Below are 17869 nucleotides of genomic sequence, written 5' to 3'. Positions count from 1 at the left end.
TGACTGCTGGCCTTCCAAGTCCATTTTAGAAAAAAAAAGGTCAAGCTAGTTACTGGTGATCTATGCATCAACAGTAACGGAGGTCATGTACATGATACTTAGTGTAGTCAGCTAATCTTCTCCTGGGCCACAAAAGAGAAAATGTCTTCTTGCTCTTCTGAAAGCTAAGATAGAAGAGAAACAAGAAAGCCCTGATTAGTCAAGGTGTCATAAAGATATGGCAGTAGCTGAAGTCAAAGAAAATTTGTCATTCTTTTTCCATTCTTTTCTGTTACCATTATTATTTGTTTGTCTGTTTTCTGTAGCAGAGCAGTGCTTTCTAGGCCTCTGCAATGCCAGAACTGACAGAGCACAGGGGGACACTTCCCCAACTTACTTCATTTCTTTTATAGTATGCAGTTACTTCCATGAGGTCTCACTAAGTAGAGGACTGAACTGCAGCTCTCAAAGTTTTCAGTGCTTATACTTTTGACACCTGTATTCTCCACCAAAATGCACATTTCATGTACTTAAGATAGAGATAGCTGCTGCAGGGATGTCGCAAAAGAAATCACATCTTCAATTAAAATTTTATAAGGAAATAAAATCAATCTTAGATGGGCAAAATATTTCTTTGAAGCTTGACTAGGTTACTTAAAAAAAATCTGTGAAGTCTCTGTATATCACAGGAATCTCTTTGTATTGCAAAAGATTGCCGCTTAAATGGAAATGAGATCATTTATTCCAACACAGCAAGTGAATGCAGTTCCACTCACTGACACTGTGCATGCAAACAGCTCTCTAAGATCTTTCTGAGAAATGAGGCAGTAGTAAGGGGTGGTTTTGGTGGGTTTTCTCATTGCTGCTATTTTTTTTTTCCTGTTGTTGTTGTTGTTTTTTTGTTTGCTTTTCTGCTTTTCCAGTGACACATCATTAAGTTTATCGCTATGTTAACATGACTCTCTCTGTGTAATTTGGTAATGGTAGCAAAGGGGAGACTGAGTTCCTTGTATAAGACAGAGTATACACCAAATAAAGGTTGTTATCATCTAGTTACTAGTAAAACTCCACAAGAAAATCAGGTGAATCACACAATTTATTGGTTCTTGCTGAATATAGGGAAATGACATAATTCTTTTTTATAGTAATTATCACCCAATAGATGGCAGTATAATATTTATAATAAAATAGCTTTTTGCTAGTACAGAGACATTTGGGATGAATTTCAGCTTCTGGCTGCCAAGTGACAAAAGAAATATGGTACTTTTTGTTTTAAAAAGTGGTATTATAGCAAAGCATAGCAGAGCACAGAGTTTTCTAAGAAGGCTATTGTCAGTTCTGCTTAATACAATCACAATTTTGTTCCTTGGGAATGTTGCTATTCTCACTAAACAGGATTTAAAAGTACAGTTTGAATGATTCCTAATGATCAGTTCTGACTATGAAAGACTTTGTTTCTCTTTATTGAACAAAAGCTTAGAAAGAGGAAATATCAACTCTAGTATTAAAGTATGCAGATAATGTACATGCATGAAACACACATGCACGCATGTACACACATGTGTGCGGTCTTAAAGCTGTCAATTGAGAAAAAACATCCTTTTCTATAGGAAGAGTTGTTTCTAAATATACTGTTGTTGTATAGCTATTATTTTGGAAAGAAAGATTAACAGATATGCATATGAATGCAAGTTCTCTTGCTAGGAAAGATGAATTTATACAGGTCTGAATTCTTGACATTAAGCAAAGATGAACATGAGAAACATGAACACTTCAAGATCAGAGAAGTCTGTTCATGAATAATTTATAACATTGACCACATTTATTTCCTAATTTAGAGGAAAATTGAATGTTAAGGTCTGATTTGTAAATTTTCTTTGAAGAAAATACATCAAACTCATTGACCATTCTGAACACCAGTTCTGCTATGTTTAGAGCAAGAAATAGATCCTATTTGGGAGCAAAAACAAAGGCAATTTTGTGATTACTTTCAGAATAAACTCCTGTATTCAGATTGAAGAAGTCATTAGTTCAGTAGCTGCTTTGTATTATGTAAATATTATGGATGCTTCTAATTTCTGATTCAGAAAATAACAGAATGTGATTACCAGATCCACTCCACCACACACACAGACCAAAATGGTTCTTTCTCAGTAATAACAAGACTACATAACGCAGACTGTCAGTAAAATAATCCTGCCGCATCCATTCTACTGTGTATAATTATTATACTTCAAAAAAAATGAAGCTATATGTATATATAAATATGTTCCTCTATGATTGCTAAAATACATCAGCAGTTTTTAAAAGGCAGTAAAAAAAAATTGAAAATTATATTACTCTATCAGAAGAGCAAAGCTTTCTGTTCAGCATATCCTGTGACATTTTATGTCCTTTCACCATCGATATACCTTGACTTTCAACAGGGTACTTTGTATTAAGTAGAGAAACCCCTATGCACTGAAAAGAAACCCCTAAGTCTGTAATTACAGACAGCTGTTAATTAGTGCATGATTTTGGAATAGTTAAAACCATGAAATCCATTCTGAAATACTATTCTAATTTTAAAGAGGAATTTTTGAATTATGCTGATGAAGATGAAATTATAACAACATATTAATGACAAGTTAAGTCACATAATGCAACAAACAGTTGGCTAAAGTCTCTCTTCTAATTAAACATTCTCTAAAGAATTGATGAGCTACAGTTCAAACTGATGCTTGATGCTTCATTAGTCATGTATGAAATTACTATGCAACGATTGTAGCAACATGTAAACTAACAGCTAGTACATGGTATATTCTTAAGCTTATAGTGTAAGCATAGGAAATAAAAAGTGCAATTAGAAACAAAATGAAACTAAAATTTGTGAAACTCTGCAAATACATGGGAGGGAAGCTAATGACTATTCAGTTCCAACACTTTTCTTCTAGGAAAGATATGGTAAAAACACCAGTGAGCAATTGGAATTCTAGAGCAACAGAAAGACTTTAATGTAAGAAGAAACTGCAGTTCTTTGAGTGCAGGTGAAGTGGGAACGTGAGCAGATGCACTGGGGACTATTTTTAAATCTGCTTGCCTAGGTGTATTAATTTCTGCATTGAAGGGTGTATCTGTCTCCTTGCTCTCTATATCGCTGTGGTTTTATACAGGAGAAGTGAAAGACACAGCATGGAGGTAAATCCTTAGAAGGGAGGGGAAAAAATAATAGTGTTTTGGAGACGATTTTAGCTCCCCAAGAGGTCTCTGAATCAGGACAGCACAGGCAGTGGTAGAAAAACATTTGGGTTTAGTTCAGAAGTGGTAGCTTCAGTGATGAGTCTCCCAGGAAATAAAAGATGTGATGTAGCACTCTATTTGTACAAAAAAGTGAGTGTAATTGCTTTCGTTGGCATTGATCCCACCAAATTTTAAGTACTTAATTGAGGATCCTAATTAAAAGTGTAGTTGTCCTGGGTTCTTTTATAATCAATAGAGAAAGCTTCTAGAGGGCAATTCAACTCCTGCATTAACTCAGTCACTGCAGGAGGAGCAGTCTTTCTCTACTGATTCTTAATCAGCTTTTTACTAACAAATGTTAGTTAGGTGGCTTCACATTAGAGAGGATGAGTGTAGACCTTTAGTTTTGAAAAACAGACTCTTGAGGTGGTTCATTTTTTCTTTTCATGCCATACTGGAATTTGTTCTTTCCTCTGTCTGCCTTTTCTACTGCTCTTAAAATGAGCTTTTCTTCATGTTTGGGTGAATATACAGAAATCAAAACATTCAACTCAGCACACACTTTCTGAGGAGCAAAAAATAAAGTAACAAAATTGCAACATCAGTCCTTTAATGCATCTGAAGAAATGCGGTCTTTCCTTGCAGACCTTTAAACAGAAGCATGAGAGGTAATGGACACCTACTCTATCTGTTGAACAGAGTTCTGTCAGGGTATTTCATCCTTAAAGCAACTTGTAGTTCTCCTTGTTTTCTAGGAATGTTGTCATTCTGGCTTATACATGCACAGTAGCTTCTATCTGCTATTCACAGACATAACCTCACTGCAGATAAGAACCTATGATGGAATTATTTGCTATTTTTGAGCAATTACTTTAATAATTTCTTGTGTTTCCTGCTTCAGATTCCCTGCTGTTATCAAAGCAGAGACGGTCTCAGACCTCAAGACAGGAACTGCAGACAGACTTGATGAGATACTGACAGCAATCTCAGCTTGACATTCAGCTGGAGACACCAAGAATTTTCTGTTCCTTGCTTTTAGCACCAAAGAAGAACTTCAGGTTCGATGTGAGGTTTTTGAATTGGTTGGACCAGGCTGGGCTTTCACTCTAAGGTCTAGCTCAGGTTGCTTCAAGTGGTACAGGCATTTTTTTTTTTCCACTTAAGAAAAGAAACAGAACATTATTTTTAGATGCCTGAAGGGTTGGCTGTCTGACTCACAAACCAACCCATGTAATCAGCTTCAGAACTTAATAACATTGTTTAAGTGAATAGGGATAGAGGCTGCAAGATTAGAGTCAAATGCACATAACAGCTCACTTCAACTCTGCAATCAGACAGGTAATTATTATTTCTCAGGATGCCATAGTCCAGCAATTATGAAATTTAAATATTAATTTTAGAAGTCTTAATTATAGCAACCAGAATAGTTCTGTTCAAAATAGTCCCAAAAATAACTTAGCAAGAAGCTAATAGCAATTTACCTGATTGAGGAACAGGTAGAGATTTAATTAGAAATGGAAAATGCAGTTTGCTTCTATTTGCATAGTAAATAGCAAAAGAATATGCTCTTTTGGGGGAAGTTTTTACTTGTTTTTCATTATTGAAATAATGGGTTGTCAACCAATTCACAAAAAAATGAGGTTCAATTGATGAACATAAACATATGATTTGCATTGATTTATGCCTGATCTGTGTCTATATTATTTATCTGTAAATATCAGGTAAATAGATTATGGTATGTAAACAAATACTTTTAACAGTCATCCATTCTCTGATATATAGAGACAACATAATGCGCTAATTTGCTTCTCAGTGTAAATCTCATTTGAATCATGTCCTTCACTGAGAAGGAAATACTTGGTAGTTCTCACGTTTTGTCTGAAACAGCGGTTGTGCTGTGAAAGGTCACACACTGGTTCTGTGGGCAGCACATCCAGTGAGATTTCATGTCTTCACACTGCTGTTAAGGAGCTGAGCAACCTAATGGAAATGTATTGCTAGTAAATTCAGCGGTATTACCAGCAGCACTAATCTAGGAGATCATGCCATCATACATACATAACAGATAAGGTTCATTGAATAAACTGTAGAAATTTGAGATGTTTGCAGTACAGTGAAGAGGACACTTAGAATCTTATACTCTTAGAGTTGGTGTTAGGTGCCCACTGAAGATTTGGAAAAGACATGTGTTTATTTGCCTGTATTACCCAAAGATAAAATTTACTTGAAGGAAAACTGTTTTACTGTTCTGAGACTTAAAATGGTTTTATGTTTCTGAACTTAAAGATTCAATACTGTGGCTTTGGGGGTAGGAAAAAAGAAGAACAAGCAAATGAAATACTTTTTAACTTGGCAATTTTTTTATTTTATTGAGATTGTGATTCAAGTATTTGCTTCAGAAAGTCATTATTAAATGCACAGTAGAATAAGACTCAAAGAGTGTGAGAGAGAAAAGTTAGTTGGGAACACTGGAACATGTCAAAAATAGGTTTAGTCCTCAAAAATTAAATCAGCTTCTTTGTGTGTTAGCAATAGACAGCTGGGCCTTCTGCATTGCTTTTGTTAATCATGACCAGGCATGAGATATTTGGTGGAATTTAGTGACTGAATCTCTTCATAAATGAACAATTACTGATGAAAATGTTTAACTGGAGAATTTCTGCCTGGCTGTAGACACTAGAGGGGATTGCTTCAGAACTGTGTACATTCCAGCAATCTTGATCATGCTCCTCCCTTAAAAAAACAACAGTCTCTTTTTTTTGCTGCAGCTGAATTAATCAGCATAGATTCAGTGGAAATGGAGGCAGTAAAGTGCATTAGCTGTGTGTTGCCCCGAGCCCTATCTGAATTAATCTTTTCTCTGAGCTATGTGTCCTGGATTTAGATCACCATACTGGCCTTTTATTTTGAAAATACTGTAGAAAATGTAGAATACAAATACTGTGTAGAATACAACATCAAAATAAAGAATCTATTAACATTAACATGAAACTTGCCTCCTAAAAATAGAAGGAACCTTTAATGGTTTTGGAAATGACTTCTCCTGATCCCTGATAAATTATTGCCTCTTCCTGCAGGGAGAAACCAAGTGAATCGTGTTGATAGCCATGAAAATGTGGTATTCTTTACAATTTACACCATTGGTCAGAAAATCACTTCAGGATTGAGAAAGCAGCATATGTTACCAAGATTAGTTTACATTGCTCTCGTTTACAGTGCAATCCTGTTTTATCCAGGTGTTGAAGCAATGGAAATAGACAGAATAAATACACCATCAAAAATAAAAAAGGAATAGTCACCAAAACCCAAACGGCCCTCTCTGACAGTGCCTGAATGTACCATCTGTTTCCATTGCATTGTAAATTGATGTAGAAAATTGATATGCAGTGCTATTTCTGGGTAGCTCCTCATTTGCATTTGCTTTGTTAAAAATGGTCCTAACTGAAAGCCATCAAGCTGAAGCCCACCAGACTTTGGAAGTGTTCAAACCAGCCTGGGGAGTTCCAGCCCAAGCCTGAATCCACATCTAAATGGTGCAGCTGCCTGCATAAGTATAGCATGCTAAACCACAACTTTGGATCTAGACACCACACAACTTGTCAGATGTACAGGCTCCTGATCCAAATAGTCCACTTTTATTTAGGACTGTAACAATTGCATTATTTTAATGGTATGAGTCTTATCATCTAGCTACATTAAATAACCACTTAATCAGTTAACTCAGGTATCCAACGTGTAATATCAGCAATGTGGTTACTTTCACACAATACCAAGAATACAAACTCAGTCATCTTCGACTTAATATACGCTGAACAATGAAATCACTAGAAGAAAACAAGATAACAGTTTGCCATGGACATGATTGTGATTAGTCGCAATGTAAATTGCCATCCCAAAGTAACATTTCATCCTATGGCTGGAGGAAACTGAGTTACAGCTTCCTAAGCCTGTTGAAGAGTCCAAATCACTCACAGATAGAAATGGAACCACCAAAGAGCTCTTTAAACCTAAGCTGGTGACATATTGTCTCTGTTGGACTCTGTGCTGGGCAAGAGCAGATGTAAATGAAACTCCTCCCTGACATCCACTTCTCTCCCTCCGTGACCTGTATTGGAGAGGCTTAAAAGACAAGAAATGCTGGAACTGGCTCCAAAAGCTCTGTGTCTGGGGTGGATATATCTATCCCCATGACCAGAGGTATTTGTAAAGGAAACATTTATGTGATTTTGCTTCATAGTACAAAGATCTTTGACTGTATAGTTTATTCCAAAAAGCAATATGCTGTCTTTGCGGTCATCTAGTAATTCTTAAATATTTTTTTTTCTTTGTTGTAGTCCTCTCCATTACTTAGTATATTTATTTTGTTATCTTCTGGAAGGAAGGAGAATTCAACAAAGATTGAATTTGCTGAAAGAAAACTCTTGGGTTTTTATTTGAACATACTGCGGAGGAGGGGTGCTAGAACCAGTGTGAATTCAAAACTTGTTGTGTGGTCTATTTGTATTTCCAGCATTTTAGAAAATTTCATTCAAAAACTCCAACACAGAAAAGGCAGAGTTCCTCTTAGAACTGCAGGATGCAAAGTAAAGAACTGTCTACACAACTGCTGAGAGCCACGGCAATTATATCCACACCTCTACAGACCAGTAGGAAAGGTAATTTTGACCGCAGATCAGCGATATACAGGACATGTGGCTTCATGCTGACTTACCACAGGAAAACTTGGATCCGTCATTGTGTGCTTGAGCAGCAACCTGGGAGGTGCTGGGCATTAGACCCGGCATGTGGCTCCAGACTGGCAGGAGGAACAAGGAAAAAGAAACATTAATTTGTCTTTCCTGTGTTCTCCACCTTCTGTCTGTGGAGAACTTAAATATTTGGGTTCTAGGTTGTTATGCTTTATTGTTTTCATTATATGTGATAACGTGCAGACAAATGCAGAAGTTACAGATATTTGAAACATTGCTTTCTATTTCATAAAAGAGGCTGGTTACTTCTTTACCTTATTTGTTAATGAACTGGAACCTTTTTCTTATAAAAATCTCAACTGTTGTTGCTTTTCTATCAAGCCACTGCTTTTTAAAATTTTGAAGTCATAGTCATCAAAAAGTTCTGTATTAATTACAATATAGGTTGGGGTTTTTTTGTTTTGTTTTGTTTTGTTTTGTTTTGTTTTGTTTTGTTTTGTTTTTAATGTTGTCATTCCTCACTGACAGAATGCCAGAGAGGGAGATCAAACTTAGTAAATTTTTTGAGAAATGGCAGAATTAAACCTGCTGTGCATTTACTCTAAAGAACCTGGAAGTATAGAAGATATAGTGAATCTGGAAACAGAGATATGGTGAATGCAAGGTAAATTTATAATTTGTTTTACATATCTAATGTTACTCTGCTTGTTTGACAAATGAGGTATAAAGGGTACATCTTGCATGAAAAGAAAGTATTGTCACTTTGTTCTCCTTGTATTTTAGGTATTGGATAACAGCATGAATATTGCTGTTAGTAAAAGCGAAACATACCACGGTATAATGAACACAAATTATTGTAGATAAATTGGTAATATAATTTAGCCAGAGGTTTGTGATAATATGAGGGACCTCAGCTGTTTGACTTTAGGCTGTAATCACAAATGGTGTTGAAACTCCTGTGTGTTTTAATATTGCTTATGTGTAACTGAGTCACTGTCAGCTTTTACACCACTTTGAACTTGCTGCAGGTGTAAAAGCTGAAACTTGTGCTTTGTAATCTTCTTTCTGGACAGCATAGTGTATGACAGCATCAGTGTCAGTCTGTTTGCAGTCTAAGAAATATATTCTTCTTTATGAGTTGCGCACTGCTATTTCAGTCATATCTATAGGGACACAGATGCTTTCTGCTGCAGAAAATAACTTGGTGATATTTCTGCCTCCTTGTGAGACTGTGTTTGTAATCACAGGTTGGGGCCTGCCTTGTGTCTTTACTGTGGCTTGCTCTTGCTTACCTGTGCCCTTGAAGTATTTTCACTGATGTATCTGAAATCTGTGACTATCAGAGAAAGAACTTTACTTTGCAATGAGTCTCCTCCCTGCACTTAATAGTGCTCTCTGTTGTAGGTACACGGGGCAGAGGAACCAGAAAACAAGCTTAACAGACCTTTTCTTCTTCAGATTATGCACTTTTCCCTTTTTTGAGTATTCTGCCTTAGTGGTATCATCTGGGTTATCTACAGCCTGAAAATGAATGGATTGCTGGGTATTTCCAAGGATCTAACTCATACTGCTAGTAACCCTTTGGGGGAACAATGGGACACAGATCTTGTGAACATTTAATTAAAGAACATTTATTATATTACTGAGTTTTCAAAAGCTGTTGGATCAGAGAGCAGGAAAATGGCAAAATGCAAAACTAACTAATTCTGTTTCCCATTACACATAACTGACTGTGAGCTTTGAAGACTACCTAACATACAATAAATGCATGCCTGGTCTGCATACATATCTAGACAAGACTAGTTTTACACTCTTTTCCCTGTCTTTTACTGTACATTCCTTTAGAAGAAAACCAGAACTACAAACATGGCACAGAACTGTATTGTGTTTGAATGATGATAGAGCAGGACCCCCACAGCGTAAACATAGGCTCAGGTCACTATAACCAAAGATACGAGATGACAAGTTTTGTAAAAAATGTTCTTTCATTTCCCTTTATTTTTTTTTTTCTCTTCCACAATGTTAGTTAGCAGGGCTTGTGAAATTTTGCTTTGTAGGTCATAAAATTGAAATGAACCTCATCACAGCTTGTATGAGGCTGAAGACATAAAGGACAAGATAAACAGAAGTGTTTTAATTTTTGAGGAGTGAATAAATTTAGAAATTTACCTGAAAAATAGAAAAACATAGACAAAGCTTTCTGCTGGAAGTGTGTGTTTTTTATAATTAGTCCTGATTAGTGGTTTATTCAATTAAATATATTATAAACACCATTAAAAAGCCTGAACATCAGAAGACATTTTTCCCCTTGGTTCTTTGTAAAGAGCACAGGGAATTGTTAGGCATTTAAATGTATAAAAATGCAAACATATCTACTTTATTTGATGAACACAAACCAGTTTCCAGCTCCCTTTTCACACAGTCCCAGAGTAACTAATAAGTAAATGTTGTTAAGAACTCATTTCACCATAAAGAAACAAAGTAAAATAGAGAGTAAATTAATTGTCCAAGGTCACAACAAGAATCAGTGACAGAGCTGTCAATGAAATTTATGTGTAGCAGGTTTTTTTAAATATAAATGCTCTTCTGTCTTTTATAGGCTTAACCTGAGATCATGCAATATTTGGTTGAGAAAAAATATAGCCAAATTTCCTGTTCTAAATTTGTTGTTATAAAAATGGTAGCCATGTTATGCTAATGTCTCAGAGTCTATAACTAGTTAAAGATATTTTTCCTTGCTAGAAACTCTAGACATTAAAAAACTCTAAATCAGTGCTAAAGAAACTTCCAATCCTTGTAGCTCTTGACAGCAGCAGCAAGAAAGCATTGCCGAAACAGAAGCTTTTATTGATCATTTATAAGATAATAGCTTTCAGGGGACATGTCACTCTCGTCCAAGATGTAGATGGAGAAGGGTGGAAGTTTTGCTGCCAGCTGATGAGGAGCTGCCAATGTATTCCTCTCTCCTGCATGAGAGCTTCGTCAGCTTCTGGAGTCCTCAGCAGCTGGGAATTAGCTGCTCAGTGTAGGAAATAAAAAATAACCAATTTTCCTCTTAAGCAGGTGTTTTTTTTTCCATTGAGCTTGCAAAAGATTTGGAGAAATGAGATCCAAAGTAGATATATTTAAAGCTGAAATAAACTATGCAATGTCTTTAACCATTTTTCCAGCTCTTGAAGATCATGAGTCAAGACCATTGTGATGACTCTCCAGGTAGATGAGAACATGCCACTTAGCACTGCAGCTGGCAGTGGCATCGTAGGTAATGATGCCACAAGAATTTAGTACAGTTTCACTCCCATAGAGTTGCTTCTTCTGGAAAGGGGAAGGTGTTTGGGTATAAAGTTGAGAAATCTTGAACTACAGACACACTTGTTCTACAGAAGACATAATGAAAAAATATTTTGGTTTTGCAGGATGTCAGAGTTGCAGCTTTTACAAGCATTAAGAGAACACCATGAGCTTGAAATCTAGTCATTGTTAGAAATGTTAGAAGCTTCTTACCTACTCAAGGGTCTTGTCAGCCAATTTTTGTGGAATTAAAGTTACACTTCCCTGTTATTTTTCTTTCTGCCGTTTCAGGGAACAACACAAAAAGTACTAATCTAACCTGCTACATGTGGGGAGAGCAAGGAAAATAACTAAACGTGGTCTGTCAACCAGAAAAAATAAAGCCTTTTTAACAAGGGAAAAAAAGACAACCAACCAACCAAAACAAATAAACAAACAAACAAAACAAAACAAGGGAAATTATTTCCTTGCTAGTCTCCAAAGGTTATAACAATGTTAAATGTTACATCTAGTAACACAGTCAAAATAATAGTTTGGCAGTATTTCTTTCAATTGTTCTAGGATAATCTACTGAACAAAGTCTTTCTGTCCTCAAAAAAAACCCAACACCACCAACAAAAACCTATGTAGATTATAGTAGATTTTGAAAATATGTATATAAATATGAACTTGTTGATGGCAATAGAAATGAAAGTATTACTGGTCACTGCTTTTGTGATGTCTTTTCTAATGTTTAAACTTTGAGGAATAACTGATTTAATACTGAACTGCGTCACCTTGTAAGGACACTTTAACAAATTCATTTACCTTCCAAAGATGTTAATGTGTATAATACAAGGGAAGAATTCCTAATCTGAGCTGTGGAAAGTGCAGGCAGACAGACATCTGTGTCTTGACTCTTTCCTTAAAAATTATAACTGGAGACGTTATTGAAAAGAAAAGCAAAACCAAACAACAACAACAACAAAAACACAACAGCAATGACAAACAAACAAAAAACCAACCAAACAAAAAACCCAACTCAGTAAAATATTTCTGGGTGCTGAACAGTTGACACAGGCATTTAGTCAGGAAAATGCTTGACACCTTGTGGAGTCCAAATGATAATACAGCCTTTACCAGAATAATATCCGCTGCCTTTAATTTAAATCCTTTTGTTTCTGAATCCAGAATGACTGCCTTGATTGTTATTTTTATACTTAGTCACTTGTACCATGCAGAATGGCTCAAGTTAATACTTTATTTTTATATGTGGAACATGATTTAGTCCTCCTTTACTTTGGATGATTCATTATGATACATTTTCAGTGCTTTATTAGGTAACATTTAACATTGAATTCCAAACCTGTCTTATTGTCCCTTTTAGGGGTGATCCAGTAAATACTTACAACCAGGCATCATTTATTCTGTGTAGCCCAATTAGCTGTTCTGGGAAGATACCTGATAACAAGCTCTGGGAAATATTTGTCAGTCTAGGACTTAAATTTTAAACATTTCAGTCCAAAAAGTTGCATATTGCCTTGTTAATGCTGAATCCTACTATTTGCACGTTATTTAACATTGCATAAATACACTTTCCACTATATAATACAGTCTAGATTTCTGACAGAGAATACACAGCTGAAAAGTGTCATTTCTAGAGTCTAGGAAGGGACTCAGTTGTTTAGCTTCATAGTTTTTGCACAGCTTGTGTTTTCATAATACCTGCAGTCTAAGAAATTATCATTTGCCAGTATTTTAACTCTTAAATCTCTTTTATGCTTATTGATTACATTAATGCACTCTTCCATTAGTAAATCATTTCCTTTGTATGCTTCATTCACAAAGTATTCATGTGCACTGAACTCTGACCCAGTCATCAAATCAATTGATCGAGTGTATTAACTATTTCTATGTCTATTTTTAGGTACCATGCTGCCCTCTTCCTGCTTAGTTATTATTCGAAAAAGTTGGAACATCACTTTTATGTTCCTTTATGTCATTAATATCATGGAGACCCTGCCTAATTAACTTCTTAATAGCTTCATAAAGATGTATTAACTGTCTGTTAATTATCTTTGGCCAAATCTCTGCATTTGTCAAAGGGAGTACAGCTTTGTATGAAATCTGTTGATTTATCCTAGCCAAACATCATGCTCATAGCATCTGCACTGCTGATTTTTTAAAATTTCGATTCAGAAGTAAAGATAGTTTCCAAGCTAGTGTCCACAGCTGGTTCAAAAATAAACAAAGGTTTTAAATCAGATTCATAAATACAAGTATGTTTTTGTGGACAGCGTCAAATTTTGAATAGTTGTCTTCCATAGTGGGCTGCTAATCATCAGTCATGAGCCCTCTAGTGTCTTCTGGTTACCTGTACAAATGTTCACAAGTCTCAGGTGTTTTAATTATTTGAGATGGATCAATTATATATCTAAGAATTCTTCCTGGACATGGTGGGTGGTGGGGAGATTTCTCTGCAAGAAGGTTGTCAGCCAATATGAAAATTGAAACAGTGCAGCTTGAATTAACAACCATGCACTATCCAAATCTGAGAGCACACAAATTAAACATTTCACCAAATATAGCCTGAAAATTAGTTGTCTAAACTGTTCCAGGAAAGCTTACATGTAGCAAATGTATTAAAGATAAGGAGACTTTGCTCATGAACAATTCATAGATCTAATAGAACTAAGCTGGTAACAAATATTATTTATAGCAAATAGAGTGATATCTCTCATAACTTTGTCATTAAAGTACATGGGAAGGTCTGCATGAGGACCTGAGCTTCAAATCTCTCCTCATCTGACTTTTTCTGCATAGTTAAATTGCAACTGAAATAAAATATCCTGATTTACACTTTTTCTGGGTAGCCCATGGCTTTTCTTCATGTAATCAGTTTTTCTTGGCTTCTTGAACCACAGGAGTAGTTGCACAGAGCTCTGCCATGTAAAACAGTCTGTGCCTCTCTCATGTGTTTGTCTGGACAGCTTCTGTGGTTTTGCACATGAGATTGTAAAGTAACACTGAAGATGGCTCTCTTAGTACGTAGGAAAAATTCCACTTTGGGAATTCTTTGTGTATCTTCTGTCTTGTCATTTGAGTGCTCCTGATATTTAAGACTAGATCAGAACATTACATTTTTCCTATATTTTTGACACTGCCAACCTTGATTCTTCTGCTACGATTTTGATTGTAAACTTGCTTACCAGTTTTTCTACCTTGTATTCATGTTCTTTTCCATACAGTTGTTGTTTGTTGGTGTTTTGTTTTGTTGTTTTTTTGTTGTTGTTGTTGTTTTTTTTAGTGTTCTGTGCTGTTTGATGCTGCTTGTTAGTTTTAGTCATTATTTTTTACTTCTTTTAGCAATCACAGTGATTTATATTGTTCTTCTGCTTTCCAAATGCTTATTTTAGAAGAAGATTTTATTTTGAACGTCATTAAAGGCTTAAGCTTATGGGTACCTATCATATCAAGGTTATTTTGTACATGCCATTTTTCTTGGAAATTGTGGAATATTTAACCTATTGTTACTCTTCAGTTGCTCCAGAGTCAATGCAGTTCCTGCATTTTGATGGTGTCTAGAGACCCAACCATGGTCAAAGACGAAGCTGGTTTAAGCTTCATTTTTATGAAGCAAAGTTTCTAGGCATCCAGTCTTGTAAGTCAATTATTTCCCTTTTGTGGGCTACCTTGGCAATTGCAGAGTTTCTAAAATTGGGTCCAGTGCAGAGCTAACCAGCTCCAAAAGGAAGAAAAGGAGGGGTTATTCTGTAAGAGATAGTCGCGGGAATGCTCAGGGGGCTTGAGAGCACCTTCCAGGAGAGATGACTCCCAAAACTGAGGTTGGTTTTTCTCAGGGAGATTAAAAGAGAGACACAATAACCATTTTCAAATATGTAAAAGATTGTTTCAAGATCTAAGGGAATGAGTTATTTTTCATGTCCACTGGCACATGAAGAAATAATGGCCTTAAATTGCCCCAGGGGAGGTTAGTTTAGATCAGGGTTGTCAAACTCATTTTCAACAGAGGGCCACATCGGCCTTGGGGTTGCCTTCAAAGGGCCAAATGTAGTTTTAGGACTGTATAAATGTAGCTACTCCTAAATTTATACATCCCTGGTTTAGACAGTCAAAAAACTTTCCTAGTGCAAGCAGAGTTAAGCACTGGAATAGGTTACTCATGAAGGTTATGGGACTCTCCTCACTGGAAGCATTTCAGGACAGGTTATGTTAAACATGGTCAGATCTGGTTTTCATATATTAGTAATAACAGTTGTTAACGTGACAGTGTTGTGAGCTGCTCCTGTACCAGCAAGAGGCTGAAACAGGTCAGTCAATCAGGGGCAAATACCGCTCAGATACTGAAGGCGGCAGCCAAGTATGACAGTCTGAGCACGTGGAATGAACAAGCACACGACCTTTTACAACTGCTTGCTGCAGATTTCAATTTGGGTTACATCTGACTGGTAACGACAATCAAACACATACATAAATGTGAAGTCAAGAGAGGCAAAGGATTTTTTGAATAGCCATTTTGTCTCTGCAGTTCCTGTAATTATAATTTGATAGTACATAAATGTGTCTACAAAGTGCTCATTTAGCTGTGGCTTCAGTTTGTATAATATGGATATAGACAGTAGGTCAGCCCAGTTTATGTTCAGTCATGATCTGAGTAGGTAAAGGAAAAGCCAATAAAGCAAAGATGATGAGGTGATATATATGTGTATACATACAAACCAACGTGACAGTTGCTTATAGTGGTCAAAAAGTGCATACTTTGGTGTTTTCACATTTTGAGACACTTGTTGAAATGCATAGATTAACAATCTCTTATCTCAAATTAGTTGTTACACAGTGCAAATAAAATTTAAAATTCACAATATTATTAATGGCTAACTGAGGACTACTGAGGGCTGACAATGTCCTACATGGTTGCAAATTGTTACAGTGTCACTGTCTACTTCTGTGCTCCACTGTTTTGAAATGAGTCAATAGTCAGCTTTCATTTCTTCAGTTTAATTAAATTCCACCTGAATAAATACGTGTTGCAGAAAATTGAAGACGCTGCTGAAATTTCCTGGATGATATATGCAGTTGAGATCTAATTTTATAAAATACAGCCTTAGATTGTAAGCTACTCTCTTCCACAAAGGTGAACACCATATAAATACTTATATAATAATTTAGATGAACTTGTAAGGAAAATTATATAAAGAAAGCAAAGCAAAATTGCATGCAGAAGAATATTTTTAATATGCCATCATTATATTCTTAGAATAACCAAAGTCATCAGTAGATTAGAAGTATATTTCACTTTCAAAACACAGTCTCATTAAGATTAGCAGCTTGTTTACTTAGCCTGATACTGTCATGTCTACCCATTACATTAATTAAACAAATAGTACTGTAATCAGCACATTATTTTCTGCTAAGATGTCTTGCCTTTGGTAGAATGACATTTATGAATTACATTTATGTATACGATCTGTGATGTAAGGAATTCAAATAAATGCCAGATAATTGTCCTTCTCTTTCTCACTCCGTGCAACATGTGCAAAAAATGTACCTTCTCTCCCAAACCTTCTGGCCCACAGCTAACTCAAGAGCTTTGAGAATCAATAAAAGATGAAACCACAAGTAAATTAGAGGGTTAGTTTGGCTTGGCCAAGGACTAGTTCAGTACATCCTCAAATCATGTATAACTCTTAGTGGTCTAAAACTCTTATTCAATTCAGTCTCTTAACTGTGTTCTGGCTGGTAACACATTTCTCCAAAGGCAATCAAAATAGGAATAAATTCCCTATAAAATCTTTCCTGACAGCATTTGATTTACTTACCTGAGATCATGCCGACTGACTAGAGTAAAAGAATAACATGCCTGTATTTTGGATCACAGTGTAATTATTGTGCTTTGTTCATAAGCAGATGAGCATTACTGAATGTCCCCAGCAGTCCATCCAAAGTAGGGATGCACAAAAAGATTCTGCAAAACTAAGCCTAACTAACTGATGAAAGAATGTTGCCTGATATACCAGACCTCTTTAGGCAATGAAGAAACCTGGAATCACATCATTCAGGTACCCAGTGCCCCCAGAGGCACAGAGCAAAACTGGTCCCTAAGGACTCATGAAAAAAAATAGATTGTTCAAAAATTCCTCTTCTGTTGTACTTTATCTAATAATAGTAACTCTGCATAAAGTTCATTCTCTTGTGTGACTTTACAGTACATTAATATAACTTCTAAATCAGTGTAATTGTCTGAGCCCTTCCTTGCAGGAAAATTCACATGGACTCTACTTCCTTTCTACATACATCCAAGGTAATATTCCTTGTTACTTCATTTAATGTCACTGGTTAATATGTTCAGATCTATACATTTCTTTCTTCTGAGCCCTTGTTTTGCACAATCTAATTTATTGTAGGAAGGCCTTCCAAATGATAAACTTTACTGCCTGGAAGTTTCAAAGCATGTTTGACCAAAAATAATACCAGATAACTGACTAACTACTTAAGAGGTTTCTTCCATTGTATACATTTCTCTGAATTCCTGTAGGTAGGAAATTTCTGTACTGATGTGAACACAAGTAGTTGTTTATTGTATTTTCTTATTATGGTGACATTTTCTTTATAATGTTAACTCAAAACTTGTCTATACTTTTACTGAAATTTGAGGATAGTCACAACTAGCTTCATATTTATCAAATTTAGAC

Source organism: Columba livia, chromosome 4, assembly GCF_036013475.1.
Source record: "Columba livia isolate bColLiv1 breed racing homer chromosome 4, bColLiv1.pat.W.v2, whole genome shotgun sequence".
In the NCBI taxonomy this organism is placed as follows: domain Eukaryota; kingdom Metazoa; phylum Chordata; class Aves; order Columbiformes; family Columbidae; genus Columba; species Columba livia.
The sequence above is the reverse complement of the archived record's forward strand: the minus strand, read 5'-3'. Positions refer to the sequence as shown.